Raw genomic sequence first — 12181 nt, forward strand, 5'->3', positions numbered from 1 at the left:
TTCGATTAGTCACGCTGGGTGGCAAAACATTTTCCTTGTCTACTGGAGGTTAAAGTGTTCAACAATTCAGAGTGGATTTTCTATAGGATTGGAATTAATTTAGTTTAAAATGAAGAACATCTCTTTGCAGATTTTTTTGGGGGGGATAAATGTTCAAATAATGGAGACTGAGTCACTGAGTGGGAACAATTCTTGGCCCTGTTCCTTTTCAGCTGAATCACTGGGGCTGATGTTGGCATTAAGAAGACACTAGTAAGTCACAGGTGAAGAAGAGGAACTTGCAGTAGACAGCACTAAGAGTGCACAAGGCAATGTCAATGTAAGTGTAATATTATGCAGGAAACCTTGAAAGGATTGAATTAATGCTTATTTTGTGGGATGAAGCAACAATCTCTTTTGTGTCCTAAAGATCAGCAGTGTTATGTTTTCATATGAAAATAGAATCTAACAGTTGATATTCAATTCAGTGATGTGGTCACTTCTTTATAAACAATAAATGTTTATGGGTAAAACATTTTAATAGTTCTGCAGAAAATGTGCAGTAAGATTTTGGCCACCCACTTGTCTGGATACATCACTAACCTCAGCTCCAACCCCTGAAACCAGACCATCCTTAGAATTTTCAAAGCGAGTATTAATTTTCTTAGCTCAGCCGCTCTGCAGATGGAAGGTGAAATGCTGGGAGTTTTCCCACTGACTTCACTGGGTCCGGATTCTTCTAGAGGCTTAGGCAGTGAGAATTCTGTATACCACTCTACTGATGTGCATCAATGTTGTGAAATAAAGGTGATTGGTCTCCAGGCTCTTCAAGTTAATTACTTTGTAGTGCTTGTTTGTTATGAGCACCTGCCCACAGGAAACTCCAGTTAATCAGCAACTAATTTCATAGTCCAATACCATTAAACAGCTGTTGTATGGGAATAACTTTTGGTAGCTACTAGCTACCAACCTGAGCTGCATTACAGCTGGAGATCCGTGGGCCTGAATTCGGCAAACATTTGAGCATAGATAGTCCTGTTGGCTTCTATGGAATTAATCACCTTTATAAAGTTAAGCACAAGTGTACATGTCTGCAGGATCTGGGCAGTCGAGTTGAAAGGCACCATGGCTCAGTAGCAATCGCTTGAAGCATCCAGTCCCTAAAGGGTTTTATTTTTTTAAACTTTATACCTTAAAAGAATGTTTCCACCTGTTTTTTTTTTTTTTAATCTGAATTTTGGAACACTTTTATTAAGATTGGAAACAAGATGATGATTCTTTCTTTGTTACTTGATCTGATTGATAACAGACAGATAACTTAAATTCCTTCAAGTTGTCCCCCCTCCAATACCTCCACCCATAATTTACGTACAAAATTTCGAGGTTCACATGTTACTTTAAAAACACTTCATTTAACTGACTTATGGATTTTGTTTCTCAATAATTATTATACAGTCATGATCTTTTTCCCCCAAATAATTGCATGACTGTATTGGCTGCTACCCTGTTTTATGGGGTGAATATTTGTATGAAAAATGTTGACTCAGGAAAATGCTTCAGAACAATGAGTAACAGGGAATTTCCCTCTGCAATGTATTCTATCTGCATGGCAACCTACAACAATACCTTCTTTTTTCCTGTCCATTCTTGCTCAATTCTCCTGATAAAAGCCTGTGCCTATCTGGGAAGGTATGAATAGCATCTCTTTCACACCTCAACTAAATACTAGTTTGCATGGCAGCTTTAAAAGCCTCTGGGTTTATTGGTGAAAAAAAATGCTTGGATAGAAGAGACTTGGTACTTAAATCAGTTTTATCAGCACATTTTTTTGGCTGGGACTTGTTCTCACAGAACTGTGAGCTGCGTTATTTGTGTTAAACTTCCTGACTGAATTCCAAACAAGTCATCTTTCTCCACAACTCTGACCTTTAACAAAAGGCCAAAATAATTTAAATTTGTTTCAAGTTTCTCTTGTAAGCAAGAAAGAAAAGTCCTCCTCCTGCCATTATACACTCAGACCTGGTTAACTGGAAACAACTGGTAAGCTCTGTTTTTACTCAAATTCTAGAGAAATAAAAATAAGGTCAGTATTCTAAACTGATGTCCAAAGCGTGCACATCTGAAGATTGTTAACCCTTTCGGGCACCTAAACTAGAGCCAGGGAAAATAATCACATGAAAACTATTAGCTCACATGACTTAACTAGCATGATTTTAAACTGGACTATGCACCTGGTGTAGGCTGGTCAAGTCATGTGTAAAATCATGTTGACTGGTTGTGGGCAACTGTAGGTGTGATCCTTGGAATCAGGGCCCAGTGATCTGAGGGGGCCTGAAATGACAGAGTTGGTGAGAAATCAAGAGCCTTACTCAGAAGAAAATATTGAGGATTCCATGAGAGGAAGGAAACAGTGAGGATGAGTCCACTGGAAGGCGTGAGGAGAAGATGATCAAGTTGATAAAGTTGGAAGCCCCTAAAATATTGGTGTATGCTGTCACTATATAATTTAGTCCTGCAGACATGGAGGAGCCAAGCATGGATCCTAGTTATTAAAATCTCTGGAGTATGTAGCTATGTAACTATGGTACCATTTTGTTTTCTGCATCTTGCGCATTTTCATTTCTAAGAATTCTCCCTGTGTGTGGAGTTCATCAGCTGTTCTGTTCTCAGAATTGCTGTGGTCTGTAACAGAGGAGAGATGTACACTGTGCTTTGATGGAGATTTGGCTTTTGTTCTTTCTTGTCTGATGCTTTCCTTAATGTAAAATCAGTCATTGTAGTACCTTCTAGGGCTCTGAGGGAGACAGAGTTATGAGACTGGAAAACTGATTTCCCAGATCCTGGCAGTTGCATGATGTACTGAAGCATCTTGCTGGAAGAAGACACAACAACCTGAGTTTCAAGACATAAATGGGCAGCGTATGGGATACACTAGAAACGTGTGAAATGGCCATGAATGGGATACTCTTGTAAATTTACTCTTCCTTTTAGAACACTCAGATCCCAGTGATCACAAGCCAGAAAGTCTGAATGCCTCGTTCAGTTAATGGTACTTCGGTCTGTGATACCCAGGGATGCCTTCTCTCCATGTGCCTTTATAATGCTAGTGATTCACAAACAACAAAGAACAGCTTATAGGGACCCATTCTTTAAGCCAGGGGTCCCTGGGGGCAGGGAGGGGAGTGGAGTTGGGTTAGGGATTTCAGGGAAGGGGATGGAATGGGGGCAGGGAAGAGGTGGGGCAGGGGCAGGGCTTCATGGAAGTGTTGGAGTGGGGGTGGGGCCGACAGCAGCAGGGGGGAGGTGTCAGTAATGCAGCCCCCAGGCCAATGGACTAGTCTTCACGTGGTCCTCGTGGTCATTTGAGTTTGAGACCTCTGCTTTAAGCTGATCCCCAAGTACAGAGCCCAGATATGCAAAGGGTCCTGCCCATAGACAGCACCACAAAGGATACTTGGCATCACTGCCTCTTAGTTTTGTTGTAAATGTGGTTTGAATATGAATGTACAGTTGGGTTTTAAATTTTTTTTTTAAATTTGGATGGAAAGAAGTCTGAATATAGCGAATGTCCCTTGAAATTATCACATGGATTTATGAGATACATCAAACCTATAACTTTAAAAAAAAATTAAACTGAAAGGACACTCTGTGCTCTCTCTATGGAAAAACAAATCTCCCCTTTACTTTCCCAGCCTGTCTAGGCTTGTTTGTAAAAATGCTGGTGAGGAGAATGTGTCCTAATCTGTGGTTCAGATCCTCCCATGTACTCTGTTTGGGCTGCATCAGTGTTCCCATTGTGTAACAGCATACAGCTGGCGTAGGGTATCCCCTAACCTACCCTAATTCTGGTTCCCCAGTGTACAGGGTGTGGCTGAAAGTGTCCCTGTGCTCTGACAATCTGTGGCTGCCAGAATGGCCCCTTCAGGATCTGCCCGATGCTGGGGTGGTCTAGGATCAGAGGGGCTTAAAGTCCCCTTTTGCACATGCATGGCTTCTGCAGTGGCACCAAGTGCCTCTCTGGTGTGGTCCAGGATCTGCACTTGAGCATAAATTCACAGCATTCAATACATTATTACTAATAGTTTTTCTGGATCTTCTAAAGTTTGTGTGTTTTGGTTTTAACTCTTCTAGAAGGCTGCCACTGCAGTCCTCGATGCACCTGTACCAATGCAGAACCAGCTGTAGGCTGCTAGCCGGGAAATTGGCTGGGTCCCTTCAGCTCCAATGAGTGCAAAGTATAGATCCCTTCTCAAGCTGCTGTCTCACTGTGATGCTTCCTCAGGAAGTCTCTCTTTTCCAGCTGGTAGTTGGAATGTACCAAGTACCAGGCAACAAACTACATGGCCACAGATACAAAATTTAAAGAATCTTGAACAAAGTAATCTCTCCATCCTCATGAAAACTCTCTGAGCCAAGCCACTGCAGCCTAATGAAGCTGTGGTTAAAATCTGCACAAGTGATATATGCATTGCAACCCCTTTTAATGAAACTTCACCTTCCTAGTAACTTGTCTCATCTAAAAGAAGACCACTGTGGGTTTTGCTGTACCATCATCTCATTTCACCTTTTTGTCACCCTTGATCCAGTCTTTGTATATTCTACTGCCTTCAGGGCTCTCGTTAGCAGCCAAAAAGAAAAGAAAATCTAGATTTTAGCATAAAAGAGAATATAAAATCCTACTGTAAATGGATTGTAAGATTTGTATATGCATAAAGCCCAATGAGCCTAGTCCATGCTGCCCTGCAGGCATTGCCAGTTAATTGCAAAGAAAGAGCCCCTCATAACTTCAATCCTTTCTGTATTTGGGTTTCCCTGCTTGAATATTTTATAGTAACTTGCCCTACTGTAACTTTCCATGCTTTTGGAGCTCTCTGGAGCACAGTTGACACAACTCTGTCCCAAAAAATGACCGTATATACTAGATCATAAGCTGGTTTGTTTATAAGCCGACCCTCCCCCAACCCCAGATGGATAAGTAAAAATGGAAAATTTTTATAAGCTGACCCTATAATTCAGGGGTCAGCAAACTTTGGCTCCCAGGCTATCAGGATAAGCTGCTGGTGGGCCGAGATGGTTTGTTTACCTCGAGTGTCCGCAGGCATGGAGGTAAACCTGAGTAAACAAAGTGTCCCGGCGTGCCAGCTGCTTACCCTGACGGGCCGGGACAGCAACTCGTGGGGAAATCTTTTTTTGGGGGGAGAGAAGCTGGGAGTCAGGGGAGCAACCCCTGTGACTACCCCCCACGTGACCCTACCCCTAGCCCGGGACCCCTACACTCTCCCTATCCCATCCCTTCCCACCTTACCTGGGGAGGGCCAGAGGAGGATGTCTCTGGCTTGTCTGGAGCTGCTCCAGCAGGCTGGGCAGTGCAGCCGCAGCATGCTCCAGCAGGCTGGGCCAGGCGGCATGGCTGCAGTGTGCTCTCGTAGGCCGGGCGGCAAGGCCACAGCCTGCTCTGGGGGTGTGATGCCGGACAGCACGGCTGCAGCTGCCAGCCCCAGAGCTGCAGCTGCTTCGGAGGCTGTGGGGAGAGCAGTGTGGCCAGAAGTGGAGATACTCTGGCCCTGCCTCTTCCCATCTGTCTTTGCTGGCTGTGCTGCCTCTCCTTGCTACCTCTGTTGGGGCGAGGGGCTGTGTCCCATGTCTCCCACTCTATACTCGTTCATAAACTGACCCCCCGTCTCTGGTGCTTCCCTTTTTTACTAAAAAAAAATTTGGTTTATAACGAGTATATACGGTAAATAAAATGCATGTTGTCCCAGAGTTGATGGCAACACTTGCACTTGTGGAGTGGATCTGGGTGAGGATTGGAGATCTGATGGTGATGGGAGCACTGATAATGTTAAAGGTGGGTGTAATGTTAATTGTTTGTTTGTCTGAGATTGTGCTTGGGACCCCCAGTCCTGACCAGTGCCCCTTTGTTCCAGGCATTGTACAAACACAGCAAAAGGTTGGTCCATGCCCCGGGACATTTTCTATGGCTATTTGCTTGAATGTTTAAATGGTAGACTTTGACTATTCCCTCTTGTGCTTGCTTTCCATAAATATTCTTGCATGAACATCCCTGGAAAATGAATTTCAGTTGCATGCATGAGTATTTGTGCCAGAGATGTTTGCCCATTTATCCAGTTGTGGAACAGAAATACTATTGTGACTCATCTGACTAGTTACAACTCAGGAACAATTTTTTGGGCACAGAATGCTGAAGGGTGGGCACTCACAGAACTCTTAAAGAGCTTAATCATGGAGTTTAAAAAAATCTTTGCAAAGAGTTATCAATATTCTTGGATGGATGACTGAATAGATGTGAGAAAATTGCAAGGGCTGACGTACCATGAACAGAAAAAAGATTGGGTAAATTATTGTGAATTGTTTGTACAGCTCTGTTTAGTTAAAGTTTATTCAGTGCTTTTAGAAAGATGAAAGGCACATGATTGTTGAATGTTACTGTTACAAAATGCTAAGGATTCTTGTATAAATGCATTCTGGAGTTATGAAATCCTGGCCCTGCTGCAGTCCAGGGCAAAACTCCCATTGAATTAAATGGGGACAGGATTTCATGAGTTTTGAATATTGCACTTGGTACAGAGGCTCTTTGTTCTGTTCCATCTGTGCAAGTGAGTGATGTGACGTTAATGTCTCAACCTGGGACCTGGGAGACTAGGGTTCCATTTGCTCCTCCTTTAGACATCCTGTGTGATCTTGGTCAAGTCCTTCCTTTGGTTTCAGAGCCTGAGCTCCAGCCCAATCCTGAAAGTCTCCACAGCTAGTTTTAGCGCCACAGCATAAGCTCTGTGAGCCCGAGTCTGTAGACCCAGGCTCTGAGACATGCTGCCGTGGGTTTTAAAATACAGTGTAGACGTACCCAAAGTGCACACATTTCTACAGTAAATTGGAATAATAACTTTCCCTACCTCCCAGGGGTGTGTTATGGATGAATATGGCTGCTCTGATACTAAGGTACTGGGAGCTTATAAGTATATTAGATAGCTGAAGTGTGGCTTGCTAAGCAATACGGCATTTTCTAAAAATGTGGCAGGCATTAATTTAACAAAGTGATTTGCTAGAGCTTGGGTTTAGAAAACAAGTCAGTTTGCTTTGAATTTCTAATATTATTATGAAAGCAAATTCTCTCATGTGCCCTCTCAAGTCAGCAGCAGAATCTAATGGTTCTCTAGGGGCACAGCAGAGCTGACCGGAAGCGCCCTGCCAGTATTGCTCTGGGATTTGTTTTCTTTTGATTATGGGAAAAATAATCCAAGATGTTTCTGTGCATGCAGAACATTCTTAACTGAAAAATCTGCTGTTGAACAGGGGCCAGCGGGGAAGCGACATCTCTAAAGGCAGCACAAATGTGTTTGGATTAGGTTAAGAACCCAAACAATTTTATTTTTAGTGACTTCCAGCAGTTTCCACTATAGAAATATTGAGACCGTTACACAGTTTAAAACTGGCATGACTCCACTAAAATCAATGGTGGTGGTGTGGATTTACAGCAGGATAAACGAGAGCAGGATTTCACCCACTGCCTTTAAGCTATTACTTGCTGATCTCTTTCAACACTCATTAGGGTGGAAATGTGGCGCAGGTGTTGTCAGGCCTTTTGCAACTTAGAGATGGTTCTTCCATCCTGAGCAGGATTTGAGCGGCTACTTGGATAGCCTTTGCTTTCAACCAAGCATTGTTCTGTTTTTTAAAAAAAGGGGAAAGAAAGTGGGCTTATTTATTTTGGGCCAGGTTGCACTACACTTGCACTGAGCACCTTTTGTTGCAAGTAGCCCCCTGAAATTAATGGGGCCATTCAGATAGTAAGATACCAGTCGGTATGAGTAAAGAGGGTAGAGGCCTGTAGGAATAAGGAAACCCCTGCTTTGATATTTCCATTTCATAGTTTTTTCTGTTTCATCATTCTGACCTTGGTTAGTGCATGAGTGCTCTCTACAGCACCTTATACTTTGCATGAAGGTGATTGAGAGCCCAGTCTTTATGTACCCAAAACTCCCAGTGAATCAAGTGCTCCAGGAGTGAGTCAGAACTGACCCTTTGACCCTTCAAAGCTTGGCCCATCGCTAGCTGCAAATTCCGTTCCTGCTCAGTTCATAGAGGAAGATGAAATTCAGATTTTATGCTCCAACTGCACCTATTTGGCCGAGTCCTTGTAATGATGTGCCATGCTACAGTCCCACTGGAAAACATCTTTCACCAAAAGTGGGCAGTTTGGCTAGATCGAACTATTTTGTGCATCAACTACACCACGGTTTGCTATATGACAGTCTACAGAGTAGGAGACAGGGTCCTGTGTGGGATACAATGAGCCCATACTCCTAGGTTCTAGTCCAGGGGTTGGCAAACTTTCAGAAGTGGTGGGTCGAGTTTTCATTTATTCACTCTGATTTAAGGTTTCGAGTGCCAGTGATACACTTTAACATTTTTAGAAGTCTATTATATAACTAAACTATTGTTGTATGTAAATTAAATAAGGTTTTTAAAATGTTTAAGAAGCTTCATTTAAAATTAAATTTAAAATGCAGAGCCCCCTGTACCGGTGGCCAGGACCCGCACAGTGTGAGTGCCACTGAAAATCAGCTCACATGCTGCCTTTGGCTTGTGTGCCATGGGTTGCCTACCCCTATTCCAGTCCTAGCTCTGCTGCTGTCTTGCTGTATGCCCTCGGGCGAGTCACTTATCAAGGCACAGACAGGTTACCCACGGGTGACATAAGTTTATTAATGAACCTTCACTTGGGGGTTATGAATGAAGTGAGCGTAATGTTGTTAGTATGGCTTCAGATGAAAGGAGTTAGAAGTGCAAGGTCTTGTTGTTTGTTTGCAAAGAATAATGTTGGGATACACATAAAATGTTACCTAGTGTTATCCAGCTCTCTGCCAGAGCGTCACATGGGGCTGACTGGTTTGTCTGAACCTGGAACTCGCTTGCGCCACTCAGCATCAGCCCTTCAGCTCCTTCAGTCCTCCAGGTATTTGTGGAGTAGATGTATATGTATTTTCAGTGTGAACATCAGGGTCCAGATTATCTGATTTGGCTGAACTGTGCTTGCTGCAAGTGAGAGAGGAAAGGTACCTTAATCATTGTGCTCCACTGATCCTGAGGGCTAGTCTGGTCCCTGGTGTATGTTAGAGTAGCCTCCGGGCTCCTCTAGCGTATGCTGGCTCCTCTGGATCTCTACAGGCCATTCTGCTCATCCAGGGCTGTTGAGCACAGGTTGCTGAAGCCACACCTCCTCCTGCTCCTGACACTCCCCCTCCACTAGAAAAGGGTGGTGGAGAGCTGGCTATGTGAGCTCTGTACCAGTGGGGGAGTCCCCTAACCAGTGTAGAGGACTGGACCCAGAGCCAAGGCTCTATCCCTAGATCTCTCATTCAATTCAAATGACACCCAGGCCAGGGAAGCACGCTCCTAAGAGCTATGTGCCCTTCTCAGAAGGGAGGATTTTAAACAAAAGCCTGGTGGTGTAAAGAGTTGCATAGAAGCAGCAATTTGCAGCTCAGAGCAACACGTATTGGTCCTACCAAACCCAGGAACAATGCTGTATGTTGTAGAGCGCCATCTATCTGTTAACTCACTATTTACATCTAATCAGACATCTCTCTCTGATAAGACCTCTCCTGGAACAGATGGAGGAGGCTCAGTACCAGCTGGGTCCCTTCCAATGCCATTTGAAATGTAGTACAAGACAATTATAACCTGCCCTGTGCCTGCATAGAAGAACTGTGACTGTGTTGCTTGCTTTGGGACAGGATCTAACCCAGAGAAAATGATAAAAGACAAGTTGACTCTGTGCTAAATGTGCTGGTGAACTCTCACTTCTGAAGAACTTGAAGCTTGGGTGTAAATGTGGCCATTAATAGTTTGGGAAAGATCTGATGGCAATTGTTCATCACAGTGCATTAGAAGCCTGGTTTCAGACTATTGTCTCATTAGCCTGTGAAAATGGACCCAGCTTTGGAGACATGATGATTAATGCATAGAAACACTGTTCAAGATTAAATTATGTCATGAATACAGGTATGTTTAATCAAAATAATATCTGGTCACTGCCAGAGCCATAGGTTTAGCAGGCTTCTCTGCCTTACGTTATAAAATAAAATGGGAATATTTATCTGATTTTCATTTAAAACTTAAAATATGACTTTGGAAACACTGAGTGGAATTTTCTCTTCCTCTTTTGTCAGACCCTTCAGCACCATGTGTATCAGGGCTTTCTGGGCCCTGGGCTTCAATAAACTACTGGTCTATCTCTGGAGCACATACAGTCTCTGCATATTTTGCAGCCCTCCCTACGGGAATCAGTCACTGAACCCAGCCAGCAATGCATTATCCACTTGGAAATATGTCCTTTTAAAGCATGTTTTTCTAGCCTGGCTCTTAGAATATATTTGTTGAGACTAATGTAAGGAGCTGATTGAACAGAAAGCTATATGTAAAGGGTTCAAAATTCTGCTTACTGGAAAAGCAGTTTCTATATTGCTAACCCAAAAGGCAGCTCGTGCTGGAGCTGCACTAGTGACTGTATCAGTTCCCTCTACTCTTACTCCAGGTTATAGTTTTTAAAACACAATTTTATCTAGCTAAGTGATAAAAGAACAGCAAGCCTAGAAATCCTATTTTTGAAATGAAATAACATAAGGAGCTGGCTTTGGAACCCTGTGGCAAGAAACAAGCTCCAAATAATAAACAAGATATTGCTAAAATCATGTGCCTAGAGTTACAGTGATGCACAAAGTTCTCATGCAGGTGAGACCTATTCTGACCAGAGATACATGGGATGAAAGGCTTGATAAATGATTGACAGCTAGTCTATTTGTAGTCATGTATCCTCCACTCCATACTCCGATGTCCTTGAGTAGCAGAATATTTTCTGTTCTTGGTTGCTCCTAGAAGGCAATGTCATGATAAGGAATGAAGATGTGAATCATGCAGAAAGCCATGGTTTATGCATCTCTCTTCAACATGTTGTAAGAAGGCCCCCAGAAGATGTTGCAAATGGAGAACTTTATAGAGTAGGGTTAGCCCTGGGTTTTATGTGAAGGAGTAGGAAATGGAAGAGGAGGACTGCTGTAATTCTCTTGCTCCAAAAAGTGAACAGGAGGTTCCAAGTCCAGCTTATTGGCCATTTCTTCAGCAAACAGTGTCAGACAAACTTTGTGGAAATATATTGCAGGATCCAACCAGGGCACTTTCTACCTGGGGAGCTGGAGTAAAATGTACAACTCTTTGCTAGGAAAGTAACAAACCAAGGACATTTCTTGTCTCTGTTTTTTAGCTGCACACTTCCATTCCTTACGGTTCCTTCTTCTACTCTACTTCCACCCTGCAGTCCGTCCTTTGATGTGATGCCTTCAGTGACCTCCAGGAAAGGCGCTAAAGTGAGACTGGAGCCATACAATTGACCTTTGCATATATGAGTTTACTGTAGCTCTTGAAATGTTCCTGCAGTTCCTCTTTGCCTCTAGCTAGTGAAATTGTCCTTGGTTCAACCATTAAGCCCCCTTTGCAGCAATTCTGAATTATAAGGAGCACCATTCAATTGATATCCCCCCTGCATCTTCTAGTGGAATCCCCTGAGCTGGTTTGGCTTGTTTAAGTAAGACGCAGAGCCTGCTTCTCAACTGGTGTAACTCTGAGTAGTTCCATTGCCTTCAATGATGCTATGTTGACTGACACTGGCTAAGGATTGGGCACGTTATTTTCAGAATGTGCCAAGAGGAATAGTTTGAGTTGTCTCACTGTGGCAGCCAAGGCTGGATCTTTACAATACACAACTGAGCAGTTTTCTTTAAGTGTCAAATTTTTAAAGGGCCCTTTTTTTTTTTTTTTTTTTTTTTTTTTGTACATCTGCATCTTTGGTGCATTTGAATGACCTTAGCCAATGCGGTAATTGCACTGCTAGGTGATTACAGGTCTGGATACTTATTGGCATGTACCAATTTGGGGTTCTGTGGACTTTTTTCATCCCTTGCACAGACTTCTGAGAATTTTATCTTAAATGTGTTGCTGCGCAGCTTATGAATTGACTGTCCCTTGCCACTGACAGCCTTGCCTTCTTCCACTTTGTTAGCTTGCATGCATTTCTCAAAGTTTGCAAAGACCATGCTATGCTGTTGTTTTCTACTGCATAAGAAACATGCAATTCCCCCATATTTACCTCTGATGTGACTGAAGCTGGCAGCATGAGAGCGTG

This window comes from Chelonoidis abingdonii, chromosome 19 (genome assembly GCF_003597395.2).
Source record: "Chelonoidis abingdonii isolate Lonesome George chromosome 19, CheloAbing_2.0, whole genome shotgun sequence".
NCBI classification, from domain to species: domain Eukaryota; kingdom Metazoa; phylum Chordata; order Testudines; family Testudinidae; genus Chelonoidis; species Chelonoidis abingdonii.